This window comes from Arvicola amphibius, chromosome 5 (genome assembly GCF_903992535.2).
Source record: "Arvicola amphibius chromosome 5, mArvAmp1.2, whole genome shotgun sequence".
Taxonomy (NCBI): Eukaryota; Metazoa; Chordata; class Mammalia; order Rodentia; family Cricetidae; genus Arvicola; species Arvicola amphibius.
The window spans coordinates 53082889-53095421 of NC_052051.1; the positions used below are offsets into that span (position 1 = coordinate 53082889).

The window sequence follows — 12533 nt, forward strand, 5'->3', positions numbered from 1 at the left end:
GCAAGTACCTCCGTAAAGTCTGTCTTCCTATTCTCTCATTTGTATTCTCTGACCCCAAAGTGATCTCTTCCTGTTATGTTCTAATGTAACATCCTACTGTGCATTAGGATGACTTGGAATCTTTGCTCAAGTACAGGTCTTTAGGCTCTGCATCCAGAGGTTCTGTGTTAGTTTATCCAAGGGCTCAGGAGATTTTTGAAGGCAGTACTGAGAACATGAAGCCCAAGAACAACACATTCAAGGCATGTGAATTTCCTGAAGCAGTTAAAAAGGCTATGATACTGGTCTATGGCCTGTATACAGGAGGATAGACCTAACAAGATTTTCTATCATGAGAACATAAAGATATTCCGCTGTAACACCCTCTAGACGCATTCTGGGGGTAGCATCTTCCTTTTACCCTTCTCTGATTAACACAGAGATGAAAATTGTGACCACCCTCTTACTATTTCTCTTTGTGCATGGGTGCTGGGTACACTGAGTCTAAAACTGCTCCAAAAGCGAAGAGACATTACCTCGATGAGGAATCAACTATATGTCTGCCGTCTGGAGTTCAGCCTACTTTCCTGAGATGGACAGGAAAGCCGTTTTTTGATGAAGCAGTAAGACGAGTAGAATACCCCCACCATCATGTAAAGCGCCATTATCTGGGCATGCAGCTCAGGGGTGAGATGTGCTATGTTCAACAGAATAAGGACCTCGGTTAAACCAGCAACATTATAAAAACCAAAAACTAAAATATTTAAAGGTTTCTTTTTATTTATATGCATGTTTGTATAAATGTATGCAAGAGAGATAGAAACAGAGACAGAGAGCCTCAGACCCCCAGAGCTAGAGTTACTGGCAGTTTTGAGTAACACACAGTGGGTGTCCTGGGAACCTGCTGGGGTCCTCTGGTAGAGCAGGGCATTCTCTTAACCACGGAGCCATCTATTCAGTCCAAAAGAAACTATAAGGCACTTATTCAAAGTATAGGCTGTAAAATTCATGTGGGTTTTAATATTTTAAAAGATGACTTCAAAGAAACGCTACTATTTCATTGGTTTATGTGACTGCACTCCCATTCTCTAGGGAGTTCTCCCTGCTCAGAGGTGTAATTTGGTGATTTAAGCACATCACACAATCCTAGGTAAGCCCTATTTCCTTACAGTGTTTGGCATCAATCATTAACAACGTTTGTAGACCATACCAGAATAAAGACATTTTTTTTCTTGGTTATTTAAAATTCAAGGCCAGCAAAACAGCTCAGCGTGTAAAATCGCATTCCATTCAAGTCTGGTGACCTGAATTCTTTCCCAGAGCTGGTGGTAGAAAAAAAGAACTGACTCCTTAGAGTTGTCCTCAGACCTCCACCCCATGTGCTGTGGCAAGCATGGACACACCACACGTAAACATAAGCCTGCCTTGTTTTTCTTTTGAGAGGAGATCTCTCTGTGTAGCCTAGGCTGGCCTTATCTGAACCATCCTGCCCCTGTTTCTTTTTTGTTTGCTGTTTGTCTTGTTTTATTATGTTCGTTTTTCAAGACAGGGTTTCTCTGTGTAGTAGTTATGTCCCAGAATTCCCTTTGAAGACTGGGCTGTCCTTGAACTCACAGAGATCCACCCGCCTCTGCAGCCTGAGTTCTGGGATTAAAGGCATAAGCCACCACCGCCTGGTTCAGACTCCTTTCTTAAATGCTGGGATTACAAATTTGTGTCATTATGCCCAGCAATACCTACAACCTTTTAAAATGCTAAGGAAATCCTCCTGTGTAATTTTGTAGGCAGGCTTAATGTTCTATGAAAAAAAAAATCACTTCCATGGTAAAAAGAATTTTTTCCCTCTTCCAATGATCACAAATGTTGAAATCTATTTTTGCCCATATTACAAATAAAAGTCGTGGGACAGTCATGGTGGTGCACGCCTTTAATCTCAGCACTCTGGAGGTAGAGGTAGGAAAAGCTCTGTGAGTTTGAAGCCAGCCTGGTCTACAGTGAAAGTTTTAGGACAGCCAAGGCCCACACAGAGAAACCCTGCTTTAAAAAACCAATAAGTAAATAAATATAAATAAATAAATAGATGTTGCTCGGTTGGGTTTTGTTTGAATCCCCAGAAAAACATACCCTCCCGTCAATTCTGAGACGCTAAGACTAGCATTGTCATCCACACATCCTGTGCCTAGGGACGCAAGGATTGTAGCTTCCATAAGAATCTCAAAACCACTTTCCTTGAACCATAACCGGAACTCTGGGCATTGTATCTAGCCTAGAATGGGACAAACTTACAATAGCTTTATGAGACATCCTAAAACAAAAGCTGCCCTCAGCAAACCCTTCTCTGTTTTGTTTTCTTCTATTAGTCATTTCCATTCCAGATATACAGATGTTATTACTTTCCCACTATAACAAGGAAAACGAAGAAAAGCATTCTTGGCCAAACTTCCTCCTCTACCAACAGCTGTGTTTCCACAGCCTTGTTAGAAAGGCTCTTCGAATGCTCCCTGCCTGAAGGTCACATGCTCTTCTGAGCCTCCCCGCTCAGAGCTCCACCCCCACCACTCCGCTATTCTTGCTAGTCCCTTCCCTGATGCAAAATCCAGGCACATGTCCTTCCCTCTTACACAACCATCCTAGTGCTCCTGTGTATATGACTTGAAAATGTGTATTGACCTTCTGAGCTGAGGCAATCCTGTCCTTGCAGGGGGACAAGCAGACACTAGATTCATTCTTGATTCCTTTCATTTTCATATCTCACACCAAATATCCAGGGAATCTGTCTACTTTTATTTATTTATTTTTTTAGTTTTGGTTTTTCTAGAAAGGGTTTCTCTGTAGCTTTAGAGCATGTCCTGGAACTAGCTCTTGTAGACCAGGCTGGCCTCGAACTCACAGAGATCCGCCTGCCTCTGCCTCCTGAGTGCTAGGATTAAAGGCGTGCACCACCACCGCCCAGCTTTTAAACCATATCCAGAATCCAACAACTTCATAGCACTCAGGAGACAGAGGATTGAATTTCTTTAAGTTTGATATCAGCCTGGACTACATAGAGAGCCCTAGTCCAGCCAGGGCTATACAAGTGAGACCCTGTCTCGGAAAAACAAAACATCAGTCCCTTGGTAACTTCATTGTGGGCACCGGGTATTTTTTCTTCTGGTTGGTTGGTTTTATGTGTGTGCAATTATGGGTGTAGGTGTGTGTGTGTGTGTGTGTGTGTGTGTCTGATGTCAACCTCCCCAATTGCTTTCTGTCTTGTTTTTTGAAATAAGGTCTTCCATTGAACACAGAACTCACCAATTTGGTGTGACTACCCAGTCTGCAAGCCCTCCGGACCCTGCCTCCTCAGAGCTGGGACTATAGGCAAGCAATGCCCACACCTTACTTTGTACATAGGTGCTGGGGGTCCAAGCTCAACCCATCACATTTACACAGCAAGCACTTACCCTACCATCTCCCCAGCCCTATTAATCGCCTTCCCTTCCTCCCCCACTTCCAAGAAATCTGAGCAAGGTGTTGCACACATAGCTTGTACGAGAAAAAAAAAAGTTGCTAACTCTTGTAAACTACTGTTTCACCCACTGAAGAACTGAGTGGATCCTTTTTATTCCTTGTGAACTAAATCACATTTCTGTGCGTTCATAGCACCAAGTCTCAAAGGAGCACTTACTTGCAACTTGACTTACTTAGACTCACACAAGACTCCTATAGGAAAGGACCCCATGGTAGTCCTAGGAAAGTCATAGCAAAGGCTACAGGTTGCAAAGGACCGCAAAAGAATTCAGAGTACTCAGCAGCTCTCCACGCTACCCGCCCACTAGGGGACATCCTACGGACATCTTAGTTTCTCACTATTACCATCTAGCGTGTATTCTGCCGTCATCCCCACTGTCAATCATGCGGGGTTTTTCTTCTCTTATAGTCACTCAAATAACCTTCTTCTTCCTCTTTCTCCAAGAATACAGCAAACTGGATCCTGAAAGAGCATGGAAGAACCACTCTGTATTCACAATTTTGTTTTGTAACTGCTCATTTATTTGGGACTTTGTATTTTAGCAACACTTTCTATGAAATGTAATGGGATTTCTTTTTTCTCCAAAAGAAAAAAGGACTAATAAGGCTGTGACAAATGAGCAGTAATAAACAACAGAAACCTGCTAGAGCGAAGGAAGCACACGGTGACGCAGAGACCTTTTTAATGATGCACGTATTTGATTCGTAGAAACTTTATGTCAAAGAAAGTAGGTTTAAAGTAAGGGCAGAGTGGTAATGTTAGGATGTTTGCCTTAGTCATGGCTCTCCAGAGAAATGAGGCTGAAGTATTTTAGGAATTGGCTCGGGCAGCTAGCTGCTGGGTCTGGCAAAGCTAACATTTGTAGGGCAGCTTTGTAACCCGGAAATCCAGGTGAAGGGTTTGCCAGTCTTTACTACAAAACTCACAGGCTGCTCCAGCAAGGGTTTCCTTGCTGCAGTCTTGAGAATTCTTTCTCCTTCAGACACTGTCAGGCATGACTCATTAGTCCTCCACTGATTGGCTGAAGTCTCTCCTGATTTAAAAGCTAGCCACTCTTAAAAATGCCCGCCCTCCTGTAGGCTGTAACGTCAGCACAGGTATCTGACCTGCTGGGCATGGCAGGCAGCCTTGCCGTGTTGACGCATAAAGTCACCCATCCAAAGGTAACGGAGGGACATTCTTGTTATTCTCCCGTTGAAGAAGAAAGACAACTCTGAGACTCTCAAGTAGGCACTCTGGGAAAGATAAACTGAGGCTCATTTGAGATTAACAGACACTAGTCTAATGCTATTAAAACCTCAACAGGAAAAACCTGGCCTTTGTATCAGACAGCGCTACTGAAGCTCCCAGACCTATGAGTCCAGCCCTCAAAGATCAAGTTCAAGGGGGAAAGAAGCAGTGACATAAGGTAGCAATATTTCGATCACTTTCTATAACCACCTTTCAATTACCATTGATATCCATATACTACTTTGGTCCATAAAGTGGAAAATAAAATATGGAGTTTGCAACAACAACAAAAAATTAAATAAAAAATTTTGTTAAAAAAAGAATCATAGGATGAATTTGGAAAATCCATTTCTGAACTGAGTATGTTGGCACACATGTCTGTAATCCCAATACTTGAAAGCCGGAGGCAGGAGGATTGCCATGTGTTCAAGGCCAAACTGGGTTATGTAACTAAATTGTGACTCGAATAATAATTATTTTTATTATTACAAAATTATTACTATAGTTGTTGTTACTTCATCCTAACCTTGGTGTAGATAACAATGAAGTACATAAGCTAACATTAGAATAAACAATATAATAAAGTAATAATGTTCAAAATAGTATGAAGCATAATTCATTATGCCTAGGTGTTTGTTTTTTGAACTAATGAAGTTCAAGTTCTTTGAACTTATGGATCATTCTGGAAACTATTTATGCTTCGCTCCTTTAGCTGTGCTATGATTTTTTAAAAACAAAAAGCATAGCAATCTTTGACTCAGTTAATCTGTCTTTGAGAACGGCATCCAATGGTAGCTTAATTAATACCTAGGTTAAAATGAAGCAATTTCTAGAATGCAAACGTTGCAAACCCAGGCTAAACACCTCAGGTGGGATAGCAAAAGTCCAAACTAGCTTTTCCACTACCTGCCCCCTGAGCACCTACCCTTCCTGCCCTCTCTTGATTCCCTCTTGCCCTTAGCCCACTGTAACTCGGAAAAATGCCAATCAAGACCACCTTGACATCTTAAGGACCAGTCCCCGGTTCCATCTTCAGTTACAAATTCCATGTTCATCAACTTCTCAGATGTACAAGGAATGACTTAATCTCTGTTTCTTTCTTCCCTGCTTTGCTAAACTGTGGAAGAAAAGAATGATTGAGTTTAACTGAAATTTATCTTACTGGTCACCCTGTTTTATCTGTGAAATCCAGTTAGTCCAGCATTTGTGAGAGGAAACATTTTTATCTTGCAGTGCTGGGGATTGAACTCACAGCCCTGTGGGTGCCAGACAAGTGCTCTACCACTGAACTACACTTCCAGCAAGCCTATCCCCTTGATCCCCATGAGTCCTCTGGGATCACTACTTAGAGACTGAGTTTGTATCAAGAAGTCTTCTAGATGGTATTAGCACGCATGCACCTATCCATGCTAAAGCAGTTCCAGACTCGGGGATGAAGCTGCCCTCATGAGTGACAGACAGCCTTGGGAATGAGGAAAACAAGAAAGCGAGTTTTAACAACCCTGCTTCCGGAAGCATCACCTTCTGGTGTAGACCTGTCTTCCTGTCTCCACATCCCCGCAGGGTTTGGAGTGCATCAGTCGGGAGGGCTGCACACAGCTCCTCTCTTCACTCCACACACACTGAAGATGCGACTCTGGGCCTGTGGACAGACCACATGGTTTCTAGAAACGCGCTGATACCCTTTGCTGTCTGATCTCCTATTTCAGAGAGAGATGTTTATTTTTACATGTGCACAGCTGTTGATACACCACCAAAGCCAGAGATGTTTAATCCCCAGGACTTCAGCTGCTGTAGGGGAAGGAAGGGTTGACGTGGCACAGCCCCGGGTTCAACAGGGCTCTGGGCCTCCCTGCGGTTAGCACTAAAAATTAATCTTACAACACATTGCCTGAAACTGTAAGGTTTTAATGTGCTTTTTAGCATGTCCTGTTTTGTTTTTGTTTTGTTTTGCTTAAGGTAGAGTTCAGAGCTACTTTTCTATAGCTTCTGACTATGGGAAATGATGAAGGTTTTCTTTGGAAAACGAGAAAGGCTAACTTATCATCAAGATGAACAGGGTAACAAGTTAGAAACATTTTTGTCATGAGGTGACATGAACGTAGTGAGGTGTGGCAGCTGCCTGGCTTTGTTCTGAGTTGAATTTGGACTCCTCTGCTTCTGAGTTGAGCTATTTTGATAAGCCAAGAGCTCAGAGTACTGCCATTCATCTAAAGGCAGCAGCCAAGGGGAAGAGACCCTGCCAAGGTCAGTGTGTCGCTGGCAGCAGAAAGGGAGATTCAGCAGTGCCTGCTGCCAGCCCTGCAGCTTAAGGAGTCCCTTGGAGCCTCCTGGGGCCTCTGCTCAGGTCCTTGACATCCGCCACAGAAAAAGATTCCAGATGAGTCAGTAGAAAAAAATTCGTGAGCTTGTCGACTAAGCAGAAAAACCTGGCCCACTAAAGGGAGCCCAGCGTGGAGGCTGGGAGAGGAACACTCCTAATTGCCTGGCAGTAGCTACACAGCGATCTGCAGGCTCTTAAGCTACTTCATTGGCAACTAAGTTGTTTCCATATTAGGGAAATCATGTCCTGCCATCCCACTTTTCCATATCCTCAGAATATATGTGACTATGAGACTTCAAAGGGTTATACTGCACTGATTTTATCTGGAGAAGGGCCGAGATAAAATATTGACCAACGGGCCCTTACTTACCCACAGGTCACTTAAGGGGTTGTATTTAAGGCGTCAATCTTCAGCCACTTTTAACAATCGCATTTGTGGCGTGTTACCCAAGGAAGGGGAGTACAATTCTTTTACAAGTGGCTTGGTTAATTATGTTGACATTTTGGGCAGGAGATAAAAATCAAAACTGGAGGGGCATCGCTCCTTGTTACCCTCTATTTCCTAACTATTAGTTCACTGTCTCAAACGTGATAAGGTTTGGTTTCTTGTGCTAAAAGTCCAGTTTGGTGCAACTGCGGTGCTGCTCAAGATTATACCTGGGATGACTTCTGAAAATAAGTCGGGACTCCATTCAGTAGACATGAAAGAAGAAACCGATAAAACGTGTTTTGTTTAATGAATGTGAAATGATGTGATTTCTCCAAGGTCTCTTGAAGTTCCCTGCAGCTACATCTAAGTGTGGGCACACCATTCTTAATGTGATGTATCAAGCAAGAATGAGGTCTGCCTTCACACCGTGGGGAATATTGACCTGAATAATAACCATGCACGGAGAGGTTTGCTCATCCCCATCCTCCTGGTAGACCATACACTAACTTGTGGAAGGAAGGAGGTGATAGTATATTCTGATAAATACTGCTGCCAAGGGATCAACATCTTTTGCTGTGTCCAGTGGACATATATGTGTCCATAGGACATAGGTCCTATGGAACCCACATTTGAACCTCAGGGAAGCCTTGGGAGACCGCACAATGAAAAGGGTACAGATAAGGGGCACTGGTCTAGCCAGCAGCCACCCAAGAAAGGTAACTTTTGCTTCAATTAAACTCTAAAGCCTCTAATCCAAAGTGAATATGCTGGAATATTTCAAAAGGTATGGATGTTTCAGGTGATTTAGAGCAATCCTGGCCCACTGGAATCCCTGAGAGAGCTAATACAAAACCAAACAGAAACTTTTCCCCCCAAAAGCTAATATTTCTCATCTTCAATGAAATTATTAGACTCTTTAAGCTACCCGAAATGTATAGACAGACAGGCAGGCAGTCCTGATCCAGTCCAAGATTAACACTTAAGGGAGCCAGGGAATAGGGATGCATGTCCGTAACTCAACCCTTGGGGGGCAAACACAGGAGGACTGCTGGAGGTCAGTCCAGCTTGACAGAAAACAAAACCCCATCTGTAGTAGTCTGAATGTAATTGGCCCCCATAAGCTCAGAGGGAGTGGCACTGTTAGGAGGTGTGGCCTTGCTGGAGGCCTTATGTCACTGTGGGATGGGTCTCCTATGATCAAGTTATGCTTAGTTTGTTTTACTTCCTATTGTCCACTGATCAAAATGTATTAACTCTCAACTCCCTCTCCAGCACATCTGCCTGCATGCCACCATGTCCTGCCATGATGGCAGGTTCAGATGGACTGAACCTCTGAAACTATAAAGTCATCCAATTAAATGTTTTCCTTTATAAGAGTTTCTGTGGTCACGGTGTCTCTTCACAGCACTTGAAACCCTAAGACGTCATCTTACTAGAAGGCTCCCAGACATAACGGCATTCCTAGCAAGCAGGAAATGTACCTGTATGTTACCTAGGACACTAGGTTCCTTTGGCAATAAGCACTGACTGATACTTGGTGTTCCAAAGATAATTGGACTGGATCAGAATAACATGATTAGGAAACTTGAGTTTTAGATATATGATGGGAAATTTCCCTGGGGTTCTCAAGCTCTTACCTGTTCATCCACAAAAGACCAAAATGCTTCTTAAGATTTAAGTGCAGAAAGGAAACTCTTGCATGGGCTTCCACATTGGTGGGTCAGGTTAGGGTTAGGAGCAGAGCTGTATTAGACATCTGACTAGCCACACAGGAACACCAGGTTGTGACTGTATTAGTGGATCCATACCTGGTTCTCTTGCCTTCGCCCACATTTATTTAATGAGAGCAAAGTCACCAAAACATGGGCTCCAGGCAGTATAGGTCCAGCTTATGTGGATGCTCGGCAGAAGTGAAGGGACCACTTTCTACAAAGAAAAAAAAGATAATTAGGATCAGGATGGTTGTCACGACAAATTAAAGAGCCTTGGCTACTCTGCTTACAGAACAACCCCAGAAACAGGAGCACCAAGTATTTTAGTTGGCAGGGGAGGTACCTGAGTTTGAAATTTGACAATTTGGGTGACCAGTCTTAAGAAAAGCTGATGTGAGCTGACCGCCAGCAGGAATGAGTTTCCCTTATAGAGAAAGGTTCTGAATGGTTTCAAAGACTATTTAAATCAACCCAGCAAAGAGTTTTGGAGACTGAGAAATTTGAGTGTGAAAATATCCCAGATTAACTAATGAAATAGATTTATGTTATTTACCAGATCACAAAAACAAGGCCTGAGTTCTATAAGAAAGCAGGCACAGACTTTTTGTGCCTACCTGCCCAAGAAACCACATCACCCAGGTTATGATCCTGATGGAACATAAACAACAAAATATCTTTCCATTTACATGAAACTCTGGAAATATACTCATGTGAAATGGGCCAGTTACTGGTGTGGGCGCTAGCTTTGCTTTGGCTTCAGTCATGATCCCTGGGATTTACTTTTATGGAGACACACACACACACACACATACACACACACACACACACACACACACACACACACTAATCTTTTGTTGTTGTTGGTTTCCTGGGGTCAGGATGGCTGCTTGAATGAGCTCAGAGGAAACAGCTTCATTCTCCTTCACTCTAGAGTTAGCCCCCTAGCCAATCTTCTGTCACCCAGGGCTCACTTACAGACTCACACTCTAGCCACTGTCTAGAGGTTGAATTAGCTCTTTTATAAATTGTTGTTACTCTATTACAATGGAAGCAAAGCTGTCTGCTCAACAATGAACAGTAAGCTATGGTCTGCTGCAGGCCTTGTTAACCTCCTGTTATCTTTGGTCCCTTTGGGGTAGGGCTCTATCAAGCAGGAGGGCTCAGCCAAGACCTCAGCCGAGGACAAATATCATCAATCTTTTCCTGGGATTCTGACCCCTGTTCTGGTGTTAGGGAAAGGTGGCGGTTTGGTCCCACCTCCTCCGTTATGATGGAGCCAGATCAAACAGATCTTTACAGTTTCTGGATTGTAGACTGTACTGGGTTACTTCACCATCAACTTGACACTAACTAAACTCATTTAGGAGGAGGGAACCTCATTTGAGAAAACACACCTACCAGATTGACCTGTAGGCAAGGCTGTTGTATACGTTCGTGACTGTTGACCAATGTCAGAGGGGTGCAGCTCGTTGTGGGCAGTACCACCGCTCCTAGGTTCTATAGGAAAGCAGGCTGAGCATGCCGGGAGGAACAAGCCACAAGTATCATTACTCCATGGCCTCTGCATCAGCTTCTGCCTCCAAGTTTCAACCCTGTTTGAGTTCCTGCCCTTCCTTCCCTCAGTGATGAACTTTTATAAGCTGTGAGATTTCCTCCTTTAGTTGTTTTTGGTCGTAATGTTTTATCACAGCAATAAAAACCCTAAAAAATAGAAGTTAGTCTGTAGTGACGTTTCATTTGTATTTTAATGAATAAAGCTTGCCTGAAGATCAGAATGCAAAACAGCCACACTAGTCAGCCATAAAGGCCAGGCAGTGGTGGCACACACCTTTAATCCCAGCAGCCATACTAATTAGCAGCCACAGAGGCTGGGTGGTGGTGGTGCACACCTTTTATCCCAGCACTAGAGAGGAATATAAGGAGGGATGAGACAAGAACTCACTCTCTTTCATAGAAAGAGAAAGAAAGATTTCATAGAGGTAAGAGCTCTCTAGTGGCTTGTTTGCTTTGCTTTTCTGACCTTCACATTGAGTTCCAACATCTGTCTCTGGGTTTTTATTCTTCGTGCTACATTAGTGTCTTTTTCCAGAAGCAAGAGTGACTAGAAGAGTTAACATCTGTCTTCTAATACATTATTTGCCAGATGTTGTACATCCCCTTGGCTTGGCTGTCTTATTTCCTTCCAGATATCCCAGGAACCTTCTCTGGCACTCTTGACAATAGTTGCATCTCTGATGATAGTCTTTTAAAAAAACATTATTCGGTTGCCTGCCACTCAGCAGCAAGGCACAGAGTTGCTGATGAGAATGGAGTAACAGTACCTGGGATAAGTGGGATACAGTCTGCTCTGCAGCTTCAGCAAGGGGATGTGTGGGCACTGGCACTCTGTTTGGTTTTCCGCATCCAAGTGCATTACCACCTGAGAGATGGATTTCCAGTGCTCACAACCAACTGAACGTTCTATACGAGTGTTCTGGAAGAGCTGCTTCTTGAGGGATCCACAAACACTAAAGGACTGTCCTCCAAGGGAGTTCAAAGTTGTCATGCCAACGGCTCCCTCGATGTTTTGGACAGTCAGGGATTTTCAACACAACAGAAGAGCACCCGGGACCAGTTTATGGTCTCCCTAGGAGGCATTCTGGGGCAGACTATAAAGACAGGGATTCAGATGACTCCAGTCAAGGAGTAGACCAACTGACGCCATTAAAAATCAGTCTGGTGACAGATGAAGCATCATGTGTGCCCTGAATCCAAAAGACTTTCCTCTAATGGGCTGCCTCCTTGCCATGTCCTCTGACAGTTCTATGTGGTGAACCAGGAGCTGTGGCTGCCGGCCATACCAGAAGTCAGGAGATCCGGGCCTGGGTGTGTTCCTCAGTACTGCCAGTGACTGCTCACTGACATCATGGGCCTGCAGCCAGGGGATATTGTCTATCCTTTGGAAGAGGCACATTTTTACCTGAACCACATCAAGCCACTGAAAATTCAGCTTCAGCAAGAACAAAAGACTTTCCCTAAGTTCAAAATCCTTTGAGAAGTTGGGGCAATTGATCACATCGGAGTTGAAGAGTTTCAAACCAAAGGGAACAACTCAATCCCTGATTAAAATAGAAATGGCTTTCGAAGGTGTTGTGGATATCAACAGTCTTCAGGGTTTGGGTCAAATGCCCAAGGTAAAACAAAGTTCTTTTCGCTAAAGAGAAAATGAACTAGGAAAAAAAAAAGTCCAGCAGCCGCCAATTTCTTACTATTCATTAACTCCTAGGGCAATGTCACTGGCAGATAAAAGTGCCAGGGACATTTTATACTGAAAGAAAACTGCCTCTTTCAGTGTTCACTGAAGGTGCATAA

At 43.5% G+C, this 12533-nt stretch overlaps 1 pseudogene; it reads left to right on the forward strand.

Moving 5' to 3' along the window:
• The first annotated feature begins 461 nt into the window (after window positions 1-461).
• Window positions 462-12288, forward strand: LOC119815206 (annotated as a pseudogene).
• The last annotated feature ends 245 nt before the right edge of the window (window positions 12289-12533 follow it).